Source organism: Azolla caroliniana, unplaced genomic scaffold, assembly GCF_043228905.1.
Source record: "Azolla caroliniana isolate FFs.n. ecotype wild unplaced genomic scaffold, voAzoCaro1.0.p SCAF_14, whole genome shotgun sequence".
NCBI classification, from domain to species: Eukaryota; Viridiplantae; Streptophyta; class Polypodiopsida; order Salviniales; family Salviniaceae; genus Azolla; species Azolla caroliniana.
Window position 1 is genome coordinate 15,469,980 of NW_028230449.1, and position 20,042 is coordinate 15,490,021.

Below are 20,042 nucleotides of genomic sequence, written 5' to 3' on the forward strand. Positions count from 1 at the left end.
TCAACCCATTGAGTTCACTTGGAATTGGGCCAACTCCTAGTCGTCGAAGGTGTTGTTGTAGCTGTTCTGCTCCAAGCGCCTTTGTGAAGATATCCGCAACATTTTCTGATGTCGGACAATACTCAAGCTCCACAGTCTCATCATTTATTAGCTCCCGCACATAGTGATACTAAATCTTTGTGTTTAGTACGTGCATGAAATACGGGGTTCTTGGCAATGGCCATGCAACTCTAATTGTCACACCTCAATACTGTTGTCATCCTTATTGGAACCACCACATCCATAAGGATTCTTCTTAGCCAAACTACCTCGCATGCCGCTATGCATGCGGCTTTGTATTCTGCCTCCGTTGAAGATAGTGCCACTGTTGGTTGTTTTTTACTACTCCATGAAACAGCTCCAGAGCCTATTGAAAAACAATATCCAGAAATTGATTTTCTGGAATCACTATCTCCAGCCCAGTCGGAGTCGCAATATCCACTAAGTTCATCAATTGTTGGCTTGTAGAAGATTCCGTAAGTTAAAGTACCCACAATATACTTTAATACACATTGTGCAACTTTCAAATGAGTCTCCTTTGGCATGTTGCTGAATCGACTCACCACACCAATTGTAAAACAAATATCTGGCCTAGTGTTGCATAGGAAAATTAGACTTCCTACTAGTTGTCTATACTTCCTTATGTCCACCATTGGTGACGGGTCTTCTTGGGATCGCTTGCAGTTTGACTCCATTGGAGTCGACTTCGACTTGTTGTCCATTATCCCAAAGGTCTTCAAGATCTCTGTTGCGTACTTTCTTTGTGACATGAAGATGCCAACTGAGGTTTGCCAAACCTCAATTCCAAGGAAGTAGTGTAAAATCCCCAAGTCTGTCATTTCAAACTCAATTTTCAAACACTCTTGTGTTTGACCAATACACTCTTCATGGTCACCAGTAAGTACTAGATCATCCACGTAAATGATTGATGACTTGTTTCCTGTCCTTCATTTTGACATACATACTTGCATCCAAAGCACATTGCTTAAAGTCAATTGATTGTAAGAAGTTGTCTATTCTCTTGTTCCAAGCTCTCGGTGCTTGCTTTAGACCATACACTGCCTTCTTTAGCTTGCAGACTTTGTTTTCTGAATTCAACATCTCAAACCCTGGTGGTTGTGTCACACAAGTTGCATAGACAACTTATGTGTCAATTGAAGAACACACTTCTTCAGTTGTGACCCATAACTCAAGCTCATCTACGACATTGTTGGCGGACTCGGGCTCTCTCCAAGAAGTCTTACTAGAATCATTCTTCTCATCTGCCATCTTCTTCCGACAATCCTTGATTGTCTGACCCTTCTTGTCACAGTAGAAACACGATCCATTGAATTTCTTCTTCTTTGGTATCCTATTCACATTGTTTGAATTGGATGCCCCTTTACCCTTAGTCCTAGAGACAAATGTTGAATCTTCCCTTCCTTCTCTTGTCTTCAACCGAAGCTCCTCCTGAAGCAGCGTTGCACTTAGTTCATCAAATTTAAAAGGAGTGGGTCGAACCTGAGTGACATTCAATGTTGTTACAATGCCATCATACTTGGAAGGAAGTACTCGAATGCAACGATGAGCCATATCCTTTGGAGAGACAACTACTCCAACAGCTGCTAGCTGATCTTGAAAATCCTTAATCCTTTTTACAAAGCATTCTACTTTCTCTCCATCGGCAAGCTTCTCTGCAGCAAGCTGATTTTCGAGGTTTTGTATCCTTATATAGTTTCTGGTTTCATACTAGCTGGCCAATATGCTCCAAGCTTCATGGGCCTTGGTTGTATGTTGCACTAATGTTAGTACAGAGTCACATACACCAGTGACTATGGTACATAACGCATCAACATTCCTTCTCTTCCAGACTCGAAGTAGATCAACATTTGGAGGGATTGATGTGGTAGGGTGTGCAGGGTCAAAGGTCCCCATGGGCTCCGAGTCTCCTCCTGTGGGTCCCATGATTGTCTCCAACAACTCGTAGGAGTCCAAAATGGCAGACATTTTGAACTTCCATAGAGTGTAGTTGGTTCCATCTAGCTTTCCATCAAACAATGGAGGTGGTCGAATGTGCAGTGGAGCAGCTGCAACATTCGTGGACAAGGCCATTGATACACACACTCTCTCTATTTCTTTGTGCTACTAGACAACAACTACCCGTATATACCTAATCTAGATCAACCTGTCAGCTCTGATACCATGTCAGAAATATTGAGAATCGATTAGATAGGTATATAGAGTTACAACCACATAGATGGATATATGAAAACAAAACCTCTATTACATATGAGAGTACCTCACAATGGTAGTTCACCCATGCACTCACACCTTAGAGCTTAGATGGGATCTGGACCAACTCATTACAAAATTAGTGGGGACCGATGATCAATACACCACTGTGTAAGAGAGTGGATTATATTCTCTATTTGGTCTGAGTGTAACATTAAATGTGCATATCAGTTGATAGTAGTGGAGATATTCCTTTTCTTTCAACTGACTTGTCATTTAATATGACCCAACTCCCTAGATACAGGCTAGTGCTCAGTGTTGCCTTTTGACGGCTGTTTTGAACATTTTTGGCAAATTTAACCGTATATGAAGGTTAATTTAAAAATGAAACCGTCAATCTTGATGGGCATATGTTTTATGAAAACGTAAAAATGAAGGCTTAAAATTTCCTAATACCGTCAAACTTTACTAAGACCAATACAATAGTATTATAGTTCTAGCATCTGGGAACAATGTTAATGTTCTGGTTGTATTGGGACTTTATATAGTTTCCTAATGTTTCTCTAGACTCTAGACTCTAAATTATGAATCTCCTCTTCCCTAATTTCCCCCCCTTTCCCCCTTTTCCCCTTGTTTGTTCGTTCCTCCCTTAGCCCTGCACCTTGCTGGAAGCTCGCTGCTCACTATCCCTACTCGAAGCTTGTTGCTCGTTGCCTGCTACTCATAGATTCAGCAACATCTCCTGCTCACCCATCTAAGGTAGCACTCTCTCTCTCTCTCTCTCTCTCTCTCTCTCTCCTCTCTCTTTAAGATTAAAATAGACTAAACCATCCTCATTGAAGATTTCATAAAATTCCATTGCCATGGACACCACTTACAAAGCATATAGGTGATACTTACAAAGCACATTCCATTTGGTGTCAAGTTTGTTTTTTTAACTAGTTTTTCTCCCTCATTTTCAGTCGCAAAGAAGAGGTTTTGAATGCTAAGAAGAAGAATTCGGAGAAAGATTTGCTTCCAAGAAACATGTCAGATATAAATACACATATCCACACACATAAATGTAAATATTTATCTCCAAGAAACATGTATAAATCAGAGAACTTCTTTGGGAATACTTTGCTGCAGATTGAATATATCGTCAACGTTGTTTTCCAAATACAACACAACTTTAGGTCCTCCTTACCAAGTTCTTGTGGACACCAATTTCATCAATTTCTCCATTCAAAATAAAGTAAGTATCTTTCATGTTGTCTTGGTTTTAAGTGTGTTATGGGGCATTTCATGCTTAAGTCAATCTTTCAAATAAATAATTCCATTATGGCATAAAACCTGTGTGTCTAGAGAGGCAGATAAATGATGATATATTAAAACAACACACAAGGCCAACTGTGAGTCTTTCATAATGGTTGCTGACATGTGGGACCAGAAATCATTACAAAATCACTCTCCCTAGCTGCATAGGTGGTGGATTTAAAAATGGTGGAATGTAAGGAAAATGAAAAGCTGTAATAGAAAACTAGGCAAGTGGCTGAAATTCATTATTTTGATCGTCCACAAGATTTTGGTTCTATGGTTGAGTACATGAGCGAATGGAATGACTATTGGATGGCGTGAGTGATGGCTACATTCTTGCTATAAGAAGGTAGTGAAATTCAAGGCAACAATGAGCCATTTCTCATGTGGCAACAATGAGCCATTTGAAGGCATTGTTCTTGCTTTCAATATGTACTTGTAAACTCTTTGAAGGGCATAAACGCCTATTGAAATTGTTGTTGATGGTGAGGTCATAGACGAGGAGTGCAAAATGGTGTGACAACGGCTTCAGCTTGTGATAAGGGGAGGTGGGAGAGGCGTGATTAAGGATAAGGGATGGGAATTAATTGCTAATATTAGGGCTAAATGGAAGATTAATAATAAATTAAGATTAAAACATACACCTAAATCTATCTAAATCTACCTACAAGAAACTAGGGGGAGGGAAGATGGGGTTAGTTAATGACAAGATTAAAAATAATTAAATGAAACATGATTATAACAATAAACATCGTAGCCTATTTTGAGAGACGGGAAGAGATAACATAGTAGTTACTAATTATAAATTAAGAGAGAGAGAGAGAGAGTGAGAGATTAGGGAGGAGATTCCACACTAATTATTAATTAAAAATTAAAAGAGAGAGAGGAGAAGAGAGGGAGATTAAGGAGGAGATTACAAACTATTGACTTAATTAAAAATTACAAGAGAGGGAGAGAGACTAAGGAGAGATTACATACTAATTACTTAGTTAAAAATGGTCAGGAATAGTACTAAGACAGAGAAGGAATTAGTACTAAAAGAAGTATTAGTACTAAGAGAGATGAAGAACTCTCAAGAGAAGGAAAGAGTGAGTGACAGGGAGGGAGGGAGGGAGGGAGAGAGAGTGATGATAAGAAAAGATATATATTATGTGAAGAGAATGTAAAGTAGTAGGTAGGAGGCTTAAGATTGGCGTTGAACCGATTTGGTTCGAAATAATGCCTTGTGCCTCCTTTTATAATGTTCTAAGGAATACTCCTGAAGTTTCTAGAATGTTCCAGAGAAATCTGGAATATTCATCAATTTTCTATAATAAAACATAAATAAAAATAATATTCTACACATTATAATGTATGGTCTAATGGTCAAGAGCTCGACCCATGTAGCATAAGGTCATGGGTTCGAGTCTTGCCATATCATGACATTATCCCCTTTTTAAAACGATGAGTGTCACGAGTCATTTTGGATTGAGGACCTGGTTTGTCTGGATATTGACGATGGAAGTCTTCAAGAAGAGCACGAGCATTGGTCACATTCTCTATCAGTTACCAAGTACGCTCGTTGGGACTATATCCTAGCCAATCGACTAGATAGTAGAGCTTGTTGCGAACAATCTTGGAATCAAGGATGGCGGCAATCTCGTACTTAGGTCCATCTTCAAGCTCGATCTGGGGTGGAGGCTGTGTAATACGTCCTAGGATGGTGTTCTCTTGATAGGGTTCGAGGAGAGAACTATGAAACACCGGATGTATCCGAAGTTGCGGAGGTAGATCGAGACAAAAAGCGACATCATTAATCTTTCCTATAATATGGAAAGGACCTAATCACTGATAATCCAACTTCTCGCATGGGCGAGTAGTCTTGATGTGTCGTCGTAGTAGCCACACCTGATCTCCAATGTTAAAACTGGATGGAAGTCGATGACGATCCGCATAAACCTTGTGTGTTTGTTGAACTTGTTGGAGATGAGTAGATAAATCGGCTTGTATCTTGCGTAACCGCTTTAAACGATCCTCTGCGCAAGGATTTGTGGACAACTCTGGGGTTTCAAATACACACTACCGGGGGTGAGAACCCGTATAAGCATAAAATGGCGTAACTTTAGTCGATGCGTGGATAGAGTTATTGTAGGCAAATTCGGCGAAGTGGAGAATATCTACCCAGTCATCTTGATGATAGCTTAGAAAGCACCAAAGATACTGCTCCAGTGTTTGATTTGTTCGTTCTACTTGGCCATCCGTTTGTGGGTGGTAGCCGGAGGAGAGGTTACACATGACCTTGAGCATTTTAAAAAGGTGCTTCCAGAATTTCGATACGAACTAGGGTCCACGGTCGCTGATGATACTATCGGGAAGGCCATGATGTCGACATACTTCACGCATGACAATTTCAGCGGTTTCTTCACTGGATATTTCCTTAGTACATGGCAAGAAATGAGCCATCTTCGTATATCGATCTACGACTGTTAGAATCGCATTAAACCCCTTAGAGTCTGGAAGATCTGTGATGAAGTCTAGAGCAATGGATTGCCACGACTTGCTTGGAATTGGTAATGGTTCTAATAAACCATATGGATGATGCCTTGGCATTTTTGCTCTGCAACATGTATCACAAGTCCGGACAAAATCTTCAACAAATTGTTGCATACGGGGCCACCAAAATGATCGTTGTACTAAATCTAATGTTTTAGTACTACCTAAATGCCTAGTTGTATAAGTGTCATGAAAGTTTTGGACTACTCGAAGGCGGAAAGAACCATTAGGAACATACAAGAGTTCATTAAAGAATAGTAATCCATCATGGTATTTGAATTGCCAATAGTCCGTACCTGGTGGTTGTGACTGTGAACAAGATGCTCGAGAGGGATCGATTTGTGCTAGAATGACTTGGGCGAAAGCATCGGTCTTCAAGTCCTCATGTATAGTATCGATAACGTGGGAATCCATTGGCATGCCAAAGACCTGTGTTGCTTGCAGTCGTGTCGGTCCCAAGATTACTTGCTTTTGGTTATCAAAAGCTAGCTCGCCGGGACGCGGTGCTAGGTACAAACGCTGTGATAATGCATCTGCCTTCCCTTGGTGCTTCCCCGGACGATATGTAATTTTGAAGTCGAAACGCATGAGGAAGTGGGCCCACCGAGCTTGATGTCGATTTAACACACGAGCGTCCTGAAAGTAGGCAAGGTTTTTGTGGTCACTGAATACGGTGACTTGATGAGAGGATCCCTCTAGAAAATGCCTCCATTGCGTAAAAGAGTCCACTATTGCCAATAGCTCCTTATCATGAATTTTGTAGTTGATTTCGGCGGCGTCAAACTTGCGTGAGTGAAAAGCCACAGGATGTAGCTTCTCATCATTACCCTGTTGTGACAGAATGCTCCCCAATGCGAAATCCGATGCGTCTGCTTCGATAATGAATGGTTTTTCTGGATTGACATGAGCTAGAATTGGAGCCGATGTAAATGCCTTTTTAAGACTTTCGAAAGCCATGGCTGCTTCTTTAGACCAAACAAACGATTGTCCCTTCCTGGTAAGTTGTGTGAGAGGCAAAATGAGCTTTGAGTAATCCTATATGAACTTCCGGTAAAAATTGGCAAAGCCTAAAAAGCATTGCACATCTCTCACCGAACGCGGAGTCTGCCACTCTACCACAATTTTGACCTTAGCTTGGTCCATGGAGATGCCTTTCGAGGAAATGAAATAGCCCAGAAATTCCACCTGGTTGCACCCAAAACTACATTTTTCCAGCTTTGCATAAAGACCATGTTCTCGAAGTCATTTTAGTACTAACAGTACATGAGAATCATGCTCTTCTTGGGTCTTCGAATAAACCAGTAGATCATCCAAATAGATGATCAAACAAACATCCAAGAGATCTCGGAATATATCATTTGCCATGTGCTGGAAGACTGCTAGCGCATTAGTGAGGCCGAACGACATGACTGTATACTCGAAGTGCCCATATCTGGTGCGAAACGCGGTCTTCCATTCATCTCCTGGTCGGATCTGTACGAGGTTATAGGCTCCCGTAAGTCGATCTTCGTGAAGAACTTGGCACCATTGATCCATTCTAAAAGACTTGAGATAAGGGGAAGTGCATACCTATTTCTGATTGTCACCTTATTCAAGCCACGGTAATCTACAACGAGACGAAGTGATCCATCCTTTTTCTTGGCGAAGAAAATGGGTGCGCCGGCTGGAGATTTCGAATGCCGAATGAAACCATTTTCCAAATTCTCCTTTATATAGGCTCGCAGGACTTCTAGCTCGGTTGGTGACAAATTGTAGATCGGTACCCATGGTGGCTCTTTCCCCGGTTGTAAATCGATGGGGCAATCATACGGTCGATGGTGAGGAAGCGTATTGGCTTGTACTTTATCGAACACATCGGCATAATGATGATACTTCTTTGGAAGTTGAACAATGAACTCCTCTTTAATAGTGTCTGAGGGCTTTACTGATATTGCGAAGATGAAACATTTCTTCCTTGTGTCCTTCTTCCCACAACTGATGTAGCGAAATGGTTGCAATCTCATGAGTAGACCCTCGGGCTTTTCGATACCGGATTTCTCTTGTTCTCCAATCTCTGTCTGGGTTATGTAATTCGAACCATGGTAATCCTAAAACAATGGGGTATTCTGGGATGCTAATTATATTAAATGATACTACACATGCTAGATTATCTAGGACAATATTAACGGACTCTGACTCTTCTAAGATATTTCCGGAAGCAATGGGACGACCATCAATGACTACTACAGAGGCTGGACACGGGAGTTTTCTGAGTTATATTTGATGAGCTTGGGCAAAGTTCCTATCCATGAAGCAAGAATTAGCTTCGGAATCTAGAAGTGCTAAGACATGTACTGGAGGGGTACTTTTAGTGCTAACTGTTACTTGGGCTACAAACACATTGCTAACTTGCATAGAGAGAATGGAACCACTAATGGGCTGCACAGATCTAGGGTTGGCCAACCAAACGGCTCCTATTTTGGTTGGACTTAGTCGTTTAACTCTTCTTCTAACTGACTAAGGACATCAAATTTGTTCACTAGATTTGGGCTATTAGTACTATTAGGACTATCAGATATCCCTACTGAAATAGACTCGGGTTTAGTACAATTAGAACTAGCAACTATTTGGTTTACCTGCCTTCTCGGCCTATGGGGATAGTTTACCATGATATGCCCTGGTCCACCACAATAAAGACATAGTCAGTTTGCTCGGCATCATTGCTTTTCTTCTTCCGATTGCGGTCCATGACGACGTGTGGTGTCAATTTCCACCACGACGGTCACCTTGGCGTAATCGCCGGATTTTGTTGATTGCAGTCCTTATGCTGTTAGTATCTCCAAAACAGGCCTTAAACTCACTTATAAATTCTTCAAAACTGTTTAGTAATGGAGATTCCTTTTCCAACAATGGAGCAAACCATGCTAACGTTGAGCCACTAAGGAGAGTGCCTACTAGTTCCACTCGTGATGCATCGGTGGGATATCGAGAAGGATGCATTTGTATCACTAAACGTACCTGATTCAAAAACCCTCTAAACTGTGATCAGGTCCCATCAAATTTTGCAGGAAGACCGATCTTGGGTTCTTTGTGAATCCCTTGAGTGCTTGATCCTTGTTGTTGTAATGATACGATAATCGCTTCGAGTTGTTGTACACGTAACGTCAACTCCCCATGTTGTTGTTGTTTTTCCAACGCTATTTGTTGAAGATCCCCCAACAAACGATGATTTTCTTGTTCTAGTGCTACAAATTTCTCTTTTAAGCACTGGAGCTCCGAGAAAACAGATTGGTATTCCTGAGCGCTAACAGTTTCCATTTTACTAGCGAGGATAAGAGGATTAATAAGAAGATAAAAGGAAGTGGAGGAAAGGAAGATACGGAAGGAAGAACGAGCAAAATCGGTTCAAACTGTCAGGAATAGTACTAAGACAGAGAAGGAATTAGTACTAAAAGAAGTATTAGTACTAAGAGAGGTGAAGAACTCTCGAGAGAAGGAAAGAGTGAGTGACAGGGAGGGAGGGAGAGAGAGAGTGATGATAAGAAAAGATATATATTATGTGAAGAGAATGTACAGTAGTAGCTAGGAGGCTTAAGATTGGCGTTGAACCGATTTGGTTCGAAATAATGCCTTGTGCCTCCTTTTATAGTGTTCTGAGGAATACTCCTGAAGTTTCTAGAATGTTCCAGAGAAATCTGGAATATTCATCAATTTTCTATAATAAAACAATATTCTACATATTACAATGTATGGTCTAATGGTCAAGAGCTTGACCCATGTAGCATAAGGTCATGGGTTCGAGTCTTGCCATATCATGACAAAAATTAAAGAGAGAGAGAGATACATTAAGGAGGAGATTAAATAGTAATTAGTATTTAAAATTTAAGAGAGAGAGAGAGAGATTAAGAAGAAGATTGCATACTAATTACTAATTAAAAATAAAATAGAGAGAGATTACAAACTAATTACTAATTAAAAATCAAAAGAGAGAGATTAAGGATGAGATTACATATTAATTACTAATTAAAAATTAAAAGAGAGAGAGAGAGAGAGAGAGAGTCATTAAGGAGGTGATTAAAACTAATTACTAATTAAAATTTAAAAGAGAGAGACATTAAGGAGGAGATTACAAACTAATTACTAATTAAAATTTAAAAGAGAGAGACATTAAGGAGGAGATTACAAACTAATTACTAATTAAAAATCAAAAGAGAGAGATTAAGGATGAGATCACATATTAATTACTAATTAAAAATTAAAAAAGAGAGAGAGAGACATTAAGGAGGTGATTAAAACTAATTACTAATTAAAATTTAAAAGAGAGAGACATTAAGGAGGAGAATACATACAAATTACTAATTAAAATTAAAAGAGTTAGAGAGAGAGAGAGAGAGAGAGAGATTAAGACGTGTAGTTATCATTAGAAATGGAAAATTACATGGGGTGGGGGATGGGGGCATGGTCAAATGCAATGGGCAAACTAGTTTCGCTCCTAAGGGCTCAATAGGTCATAACTAATATGTATGGGTTGAATGATGCTAGTGATTGTTTTGAATTGATGGCATGATCTTTTCTTACATGTTCCATTTCTTCTTATTCAACATAATTATGGCTCCCAAAAGAAAAAATCAACGAACCATTAGTGCAATGTTTGCATGGAAACCATCGAACGATACAAATGACATAAATATAAACAATGATTTAAATGAGGATATGGACTTGTTCGGGACTGATTTAGAGAGTTTAACTCAAGAGAGTTGTTCCTCTAAAACCAAAGAAAAGCCTAAGAGAAAATTCTGTGATGCATGGAGAGATAAATTCCCATGGATACGATGCATTATGCAAGGAGAGAAAACATTAATGAAATGTACATGGTCTGAGAAATACGTTAGTCCTGGGCCTTGGGGTGTTGGTTCTGGATGCATTATTTTGCAACTTGATGCAATTTTGACCCATGTTAACTCAAGTGCTCATAAATTATGTGCATCAAAGTGGATGTGTGATGTTGAAGGGAAAGCAATGTCCATCCCAAAGCATGTATCACAATTGGATGATATTAATAAAAATAAGCATGTATCACAACAATGAAACTCGTGTACTTTATTGCAAAAAAAGATTTGTCTATCGCTACATACCAAGAATTATGTGATTTGGCTGTGCTACTAGAGGTGCCTAATATGCCTAAGCAACATGATTATATATCTTATACTAGTAGATATGAAGGATATGAATTTTTTGTTGCCTTTGGGAAATATCTTCTAGAAATTCAAAGCTCAAACCTAATAAATTCCCCATACTACTCTTTGATGCTAGATAAAAGTACTGACAATGGATTAGAGTTGCATCTCATTGTGTGTGTTACATACTTGCAATGTGGTGGTTGTGGGCCTAAGCAAACTAAATATATGGGTTTGCTGAAAATTCCCAATGGTAAAGGAAGAACTATATATGAACATGTTAAGCATCTATTAGGCGATCGATGCCTCAACATGAACAAGTTGATTGGATTAGCAACGGATGGTGCATCATCAATGATTGGTAGTGAAATTGGAACAGTAACATTAATGAAAAATGATATCCCAAATTTGGTTGGTGTACATTGTATTGCTCATAGAGAAGCATTGGTTATTTCAGATGTATCTAAAGATATCCCTGAGCTCATTCTTGTAGAAAAAATTGCAAATAAAGTATATGCATGGGCTAATAATAGTACCAAAAGGACACATGAAATTTTAGAGCTCTTGGAACAAATGCAATTGGATGCTCATAGACCCTTACAAATTCATAATATTCGTTGGTTGTCACATGGTCAAGTCATGGAAAGACTAGTGAGTATAATGCCTGCAATACTTACTATTTGGAAGAAAGAGAACTTAAATGAGTGGTACAATAAAGCTTGTATCTATAGTGTGCAATTTTGCTTTTGTATGATGGCTGATGTGTTGCATTTGATGAATATTTTGAGCTTGAAACTTCAAAAAGAGAATTTGGATGTAACTTCAATTGTGCAGAAATTGATATTACTATTTCTAATTTGTGGAGGTCTTTCTTGAGAAATGACACATTTGCGGATGGAACAATGTATTTATCCAAGTTTTTAAGATGTTCTAAAGTTGGGTTTTTGGAAATAGAGGATAAAGATGGCGTTACATATAGACATGAACTATACTTCAAACAAATTCCTATGGATAAAGCAAGTCAAAATGATACGAATCCCAATATTGCAAAATCTAAGGGAATGAGGCCATTTATAGATGGATCACTTGAAAGTTGTATTAAACTATCTCAAAATTATGTGCAAAATGTTATTGATGGACTAAATGCAAGATTCCCTGACTTAAGCCTCTTCAATGCAGCAAAATTATTCAGCCCATGCCATTATGCAGATGATGATGTGATTAGGGATAGTAAAGCAAAGACATGGTTGGGAATTTTGATTTCTCACTTACAGCCAAATGTTGATGTCAATGCATGTCTTCAAATTTTACATAATGCAAAGGCTTGTGAAATGGAACTCTATAGGTTTGTTGACACTTTACGTTTAAATTGTGAAGGCTATACTATGCATGAAGCTTGGCGTATGTTTTGCAAAATGAAGGATTGGCAAGATAGTTTCCCTCATTTGATGAAATTATGGCAAGCTACTTTGGTTATTCCATCTGGGTTCCATCTAACACAGTTTCGTGTGAGAGAGGGTTCTCTAAGCAAAATCTCATCAAAGAGATGAAAAGAAATCGATTGAATATAGAGCATTTAGATGATTTAATGCGAGTCTCATTGACTGGGCCACACATTGAAGAAATACAATGGGATCGTGTACATGAAATTTGGAGAGATGCAAAGAATAGAAGAGTATAATGTATTGTTTCGTACAAATATTCGATGTATTTACTTTTTGAAGGGCAATTTTTTTGACAAACCGTCATTTGGCAGGCAAAATTTTTGGAATACCGTTCTCATGACAGGCAATGTTAGCCGTCAAAAGGCAACACTGCTAGTGCTAGATAGTACTTAGCTTGAAGTCAATGGCACATACTTCAAGACTAAGTACATTGTAACTTGCCCACAAAATATTCTAGTTGACTTGATTAGCCAATCCTATTACCTATTTCGCTCTTTCCTAAATCCATTGTGTCCTACGCATCTACGGTTTCCTAGATTAACACCTTATCGACCCATATGGTCAAGTTGCACACTAGCCGCTCCTCATTTGGGGCGCTATCACAAAATGTGCACTCCAAGAGCACATATGGGGATAGATTTACAACTTGGGGCTGATCATTGATTATATCTAACAAGACCATCAACTTTAGGACAACTATTGTCCGATAACGAGTGTAGCGCTTGTTCCAACTCCAACTCTGTAATAGGTGACATCAATGAATCCTGCATTGCTCGAGTAACCTTGGGCTGAATTTCCGCCCATACTGTCCTTCTATTTTGTCTGATATCCTCAAAAATAGGCTCTTCTGACAGAAGGGTAACATAAAATTTCGTGGCAATTTCCCTCACAGCATTTGGGTTCATTTCATGTTCGCCATTTTCATTTCGCATACAACAGGTTACATTAGAGACTCTCTTGGCACCTTTAATATTAAAAAATTGGCTCATACATCTATCCCCAATTTGCGTCCATCTTGGAGCAGAGTTGTGATAACAAAACTGACTACAACATTCTTCCATATGTTGAACCTATTTTCGGGCTTCTTCAAGATGCAAAGCTACCCATGCACACTTTGGCCGACCTTGTTGCAATCTTTGCAAAGATATCAAAGTTACCCGCATCCTTCTTTCCTTCTCCTAATATTCCATATATTCAGATCTTAATTTCAATGCAAAATATTATGATAGCTTCGTCAAAGCACAAGCCACCTTGATTGAACTGGGAACATCCATATTATCTTTCCTTTGCCAAATATCTCTCACTTGAAATACCATAGATCGTCTAACATTATTTTTTCGAGTATCCTAAATTGTATGGACGTCATTTTCGATTGACCAAAGGTTCTCAATATAACAGGAGCAAGGTTGTTAGGTACGTTAGGTACGATACGGATACCATATGTATATAACGTATTAATACGCGTATAGTACCTCCTAATTTAAAAATACGTTTTCTTAATATGTTAAATACTTATAAAATACGTATTTTACATATAGTACGTTAAATACTTGTAAAATTTGAAAATTATTTACCTTTCTAAAAAATATCTATAATATTGTAAAAAACATCTATGTTTACACAATTTTGTGATGTATAGTATAGTTATACATCCTAAAATTGATATAAGACATTTGAACATTTCACATCCTAAAATACTTGTAGTAATATAGATGTCGGCATTCCCTTATTCTATAAATCAGTGTAAGTGTATATCACAATGTTCTACTTCAAATTGCAATTATTTAAAGTTATGCCTTCATAGATGAGGAATCCTCTACGATTATCACACTAATGATAGGTTTCACTTTTCTTCGTTTTCTTCTTCTATCTTCTGCTATTATCACACTCAGAGTCAAGACAGGTTTATGTCTTCTTTTCTCTCTTCTTCTTCTTCTTCTTCTTCTTCTTCATATTCATATTCATCGTCGTTGTCTCTTCTATTCTTCTTCCTTCCTTCCTTTGGCTTCTTTTTCACTATTTTTTTTTTCTTTTGCTTTTTGTTGGGGTTTTACTTACATTTTCTTTATAAATACGTATTATACCTGTTTTTTAATAAATACGTTAAATACCCTATTGGACAAATGTATATGATATTTGACTGAACAACGTTGAGGTATAGTACATACTATACAAATGAGGAGGTACTATATGTATTTAAACGTTAAATACGGGTACATAAACAACCATGAACAGGAGCATGATCAAAGAAAACTATGCATGGCATAATCTTGATATTCCCCCCATTTAACACAAAGGCCTCCCCCACATAAAATCTATCAAATCTTGAGAGATTGGTTCCACCAATTCTCCTATCAAAACGTGAGAAACACAAGGAATCCTGAGATCTATTGGCATTAGGCATATGCCATGCATCCAAAATACTCAATCTCAAACACATCCGTTCCTAGACTGGTAGTTCCTCCCGATGAATTGTTGCCACACTCCCTCCTTTCCTATCACCCGGGTCCTCAAGCATGTTAAAATCCCTTGCAACACACCAATGAGACACGTTCAGTAATGCATTTGTAATTTCACACCAAAAGTGTTTCCTAGCTAATGCATGATTTGGCGCCTTGTGTACCACTAGTGCCAATAACATGGGACCAAAACATCTCCCAACTACCATGCAATATAATGCCATAGTTCCTTATTCGTTGCTCATTCAAATGATGTTCTTGAAACATCATAATATCCAACGACCCATTGTAAGACACTTTTGTAATGCTTGTCTTAACCTGCCTCTATATCTTCGGTACAAGGGGCCTCCCAAGCCCTAAACATTCCACGTGAGGAGCCGCATTAACAACTGCTAGAGACCGAACTAGACCCAAGCCTACGAGTCTTAGAGGATGGTTCCATGGAGCTTATGCTCCCTTCCCCCCCATGTTCACCATTTGGCCTTTGAGCATGTCACAACCTTCTTTAATGAAACGTCAATGATGATGGACCTGAGCCTTGGCTTGGGTTTCCAATACCTCATCTTCATGAATATAAACGTACCCAAAATCAAACAATACGTCTGAAGGTACACCCAATACAACATGCTTGCAGTTCATTGCATCCAAATATGAAACCACTGAACAACTTGCATTCTCTAATCCTGTCAATAGTGCTTACCCAATTGGTTTTGCACATATTTGGCAAAATGCAAAACTTGTTCTCTCATGGCCAATATAGCATCCGGGTGATTCCATACATTTTTCTCATAACCACATAATGGAAAGGAATAACCGACAAATGGGCTTCCCAATTGCTTTTGTCTAAATAGAACATCTACCCTTATTGCAATGGGCTCATGAACAACCTTAACACCCAAATGTTTTGTAAAATCATGTCCAAAGGGGGCTGCATAATCAAGTATCGAAAAAACACCACTTCTAGTATCCTCTTTCAACATCCCACATGTTCTTATCATGACCGCATTATCCAATTTTCGTGAACGTAATGTTCTTTTCGAAGCAAATGTTCTAGTTACAGACCCATCATTTGGTTGGATGGTACCAACATTTTTCTCCCTTATCTCAATAGTGGGTGTTGGTTGTTCTTGCACATCAACTTCTATGTTCAACACATTGTACACATTAGGGGTGAGACATTGTACGTGTCTTGCACCCATGCTTAGCCTTTATAGTCGTCCATTGATTGTCTCTTGTTTCCCCTTGAGCCCTTACACCCATACAATCTGAGGCTAATTTCTCTTGGCAATTATCTACCTCATGCCCCTCTTGTTTACAATACTCGCAACAACGTTTTTTCCCCCCAATTTAGCATCTTGGCTAAGTGTCCTATTTGTCGACAATAGAAACATTGTCCAAGGAGTCCGGTAAACCCCACCTTCTGTTTGATAAAATCTACTTCTTCATTTGGTAGCATTATCTTTACAAGTAAGTTTTCGAGTGATCCTACCAAGATTCGTGCCGACGGAAAACTTGACATTTTAGTTATTCACGTAGCCATACTTTCTCGAACCTTCGCGTAGCCATACTTTATTAGCTATCGCACCAAGCATCGGTAAATACTCCCAGGAAGACAATCGTTAACGGAAATATCCGATCTCCTTTCCATATTGCCTCCACAAGATTAAAACATTGTTTCCAAGGCATCACAAATGCACGGGAACCTCTTACATCCAAAGGACTATGCTCCAACATCATGCCCATCGACTCGATTGTATCCAATTCCACACGATAAAATCCTCTCCCCATAAAATGGACATCCGTTATCCTACCAATTAATCCATGCATAGAGGCTTGTAAGAGATCTTTGCACTCACCTTTATTCAGCCGAGATCCCACACTTTGCAGATCACAAAGAGTTGGGTTAGACGATGAACCTCTGACCTGAATTCAGCCTCCTCTTCGGGCGAGAATACGATCGACAGAGGCCGCTCCTCAAAATCTGTTAGCATGGATGCTTCTTTAGAGTTCCCCTGTTGTGTCATTGAGGTGGTTCTCTGCTGCGCTCTCTCTCTTCCCTGTTCCTCCATCTCGTGACATATATCTTCAATTGTAAAGAAGGGAGACATATGTGAAAGGGAAGTGTAACACATCAACTTTCTGGCAAGAGATAGTTTATGTAAATTCTTACAATGCATAGCCAAGTAGAGAAGAGTTAAGTCACCATAACTCTCAACACATTTCCAATTTAGATTTCCCCAAAATTTAGCACATGCATGCGCTTTCTCTTGGGTTTGGAGAAATTGTTGATTAACTTCCCATATTCTTCTATTTCTTTGAATAAGACTTCTGTAGTCATACAAATGCTTTTGGTAATTTTCTTTATCCTTAACTACATTCAAAATCATAAGGCGCTTTCGAGCTTCATGACATTCTTTATCAAACCATTTTTTCTTTGGACTACATTTCTTAGTGCATTTCCAAGATGTTTGCTTGGTTGAAAAACATTTGTTTGTGCATGAGAGAATGACTTTCTTAAAAGCTTCCCATATGCATTCTAGTGTGGCACCATGTTGTATCTTTGTCATTTGTAACATATCCTCAACCATCTTGGAATACATGGGCGTTCACTTAAGGTTCATGCTCAACTACGGTTGTTTATTATCGTCAATGGCCTTGTCACAATCAAACCTATACATACATTTGAGGTCAATAGATAAAGCTCTATGATCGGATTCTGGTGTCCATACACCTATGACGACACTCGTGACATAAAATATACAGTTGTTGAGGGTTGAACCTACAACCTCACTTCAACAAGACATCATGATCAACCATTTGGATATGAGCATGTATTTATATATAATGTTAGTTTAGTATTATATATTCTAGCATACAATACAATCTAGAATATTTTAGTCTTTAGTATATTCTAGAAATATTCTATGGTGTATTCTAGAAGGCTATATTCTCGAGATATTTTTTGGGTATGTTCTAGAGATGTTTCTCGAGTATGTTCAAGACATATTCAATCTCAGAACTTTTATAAATACTTGTAATCTCCTTGGTTCCTTTCAAGGGATTCAATACTAGTCATTGACACATCAATCTAGTATTCTCGTTTCATCTCATCTTTGTCTCCTTGATCTTTATTTCTGTCTTCATACCCTCATGTCTCTCACAACATCTAAGTTCCTAGCCTTGTCACATCTAGCTCCAAGTTCATCCGTCGCTCGTAGCCCCACCATTTGTGCTCCATCCTAGTCCACGCTTGGTGTGTCCGTGATAGTTTGAATCCCTTCCAACTGGAAGCACGGTTTTGGTGAGGAGTGCTTTCGATCGCTCACCTTCCTAGTTCCGGTGGGGGTCACAACCGGTAACTTCCTGGTGGGGATTGGATCATTGCTTGCTTGCACTGCATTTTCATTATAGTTCAAGTCTCGCGCCACTTTCTGTTGGCGAGGACCGATTTCAATCGCTCACCTTCTAGTTTCGGTGGGGGTCACAACCGCTCACTTTCCTGGTGGGGATCGCGTGGGTTTCTCGCTAGCTCCACCATTTGTGTTGTGTCGTGGGCCAATCATAATAGAAGAAGTCTAGTCAACCGCTTCACTTGCATTCCTTCGCGTGTTGTTGTTCCAGTTCTCGGTGAGGGCCGCATGGTCGCTCACTCCCGTTCGTGTTCCAGTTCATGGTGCAAATTGCAAGGTCGCTCACTTCCTTTCGTGTTCTAGTTCCCAGTGAGGATTGCATGGTCGCTCACATCGTTTGGTGTTCCACTTCCCGGTGAGGACCATACATGGTCGCTCACATCTGTTGGTGTTTGTGTCTTCAGTGAGGACCTCACATGGTCAATCACGTCCGTTGGTGCTCTGCTACCCACTCACCCCTACACCACGCATTCGAAAAGGTGGCCGTACAGGAGAGGATAATGTCACGACACTCGTGACATAAAATATATAGTTGTTGAGGGTTGAACCTACAACCTCACTTCAACAAGACATCATGCTCAACCATTTGGATATGAGCATCTATTTATATATAATAGTAGTTTAGTATTATATATTCTAGCATACAATACAGTCCAGAATATTCTAATCTTTAGTATATTCTAGAAATATTCTATGGTGTATTCTAAATGGGTATATTCTAGAGATATTTGTTGGGTATGTTCTTGAAGAGAATAGCGTGGAATATTGCTTGGCCACAACCGAGTCTTGAATCACTTCAATGAGAATGAAACACAAAAATGGGAAGTAGAGAGTACATAGAATGTTTACGTGGAAAACCCTAATGGGAAAAACCACGGGAGCCCACAGACTCCAAGCTATCACTATATATAGGAAAGATACAATCAGAGACTTGTAGGCAACAACCTTGAGCTCTGTATCTTCGCCAACCGGCGGTTACAACAAAGTATAACTCTGTATCTCCTCTCTCTCTATACAACAGTTATATCAACAACAATATGACAACAACCTTATAAAGTGATTGCCCTAAGTCATATTTATACTTAATATATGAACTTAGGGCTATTTACAAATATAGTCTCAATAGGCTTACTCAAAACATATTTACAAATAAATATGTCTTCTCTTCTGGTTCTCACCGGGTCCATCCGATTTGGTTTCCGGTTCTCACCAAGTCCTCTTCATTCATAACCGGATCCCATCCGGAGGGAACGACTTCCCAACAATTCTAGAGATATTTCTTGAGTATATTCTAGACATATTCAATCTCAGAACTTGTATAAATACTTGTAACCTCCTTGGTTCCTTTCAAGGGATTCAACACCAATCATTGACACATCAATCTAGTATTCTCGTTTCGCCTCATCTTTGTCTCCTTGATCTTTATTTCTGTCTTGATGCCCTCATGTCCCTCACAACATCTAGAGTTCCTAGCCTCGTCACATCTAGCTCCAA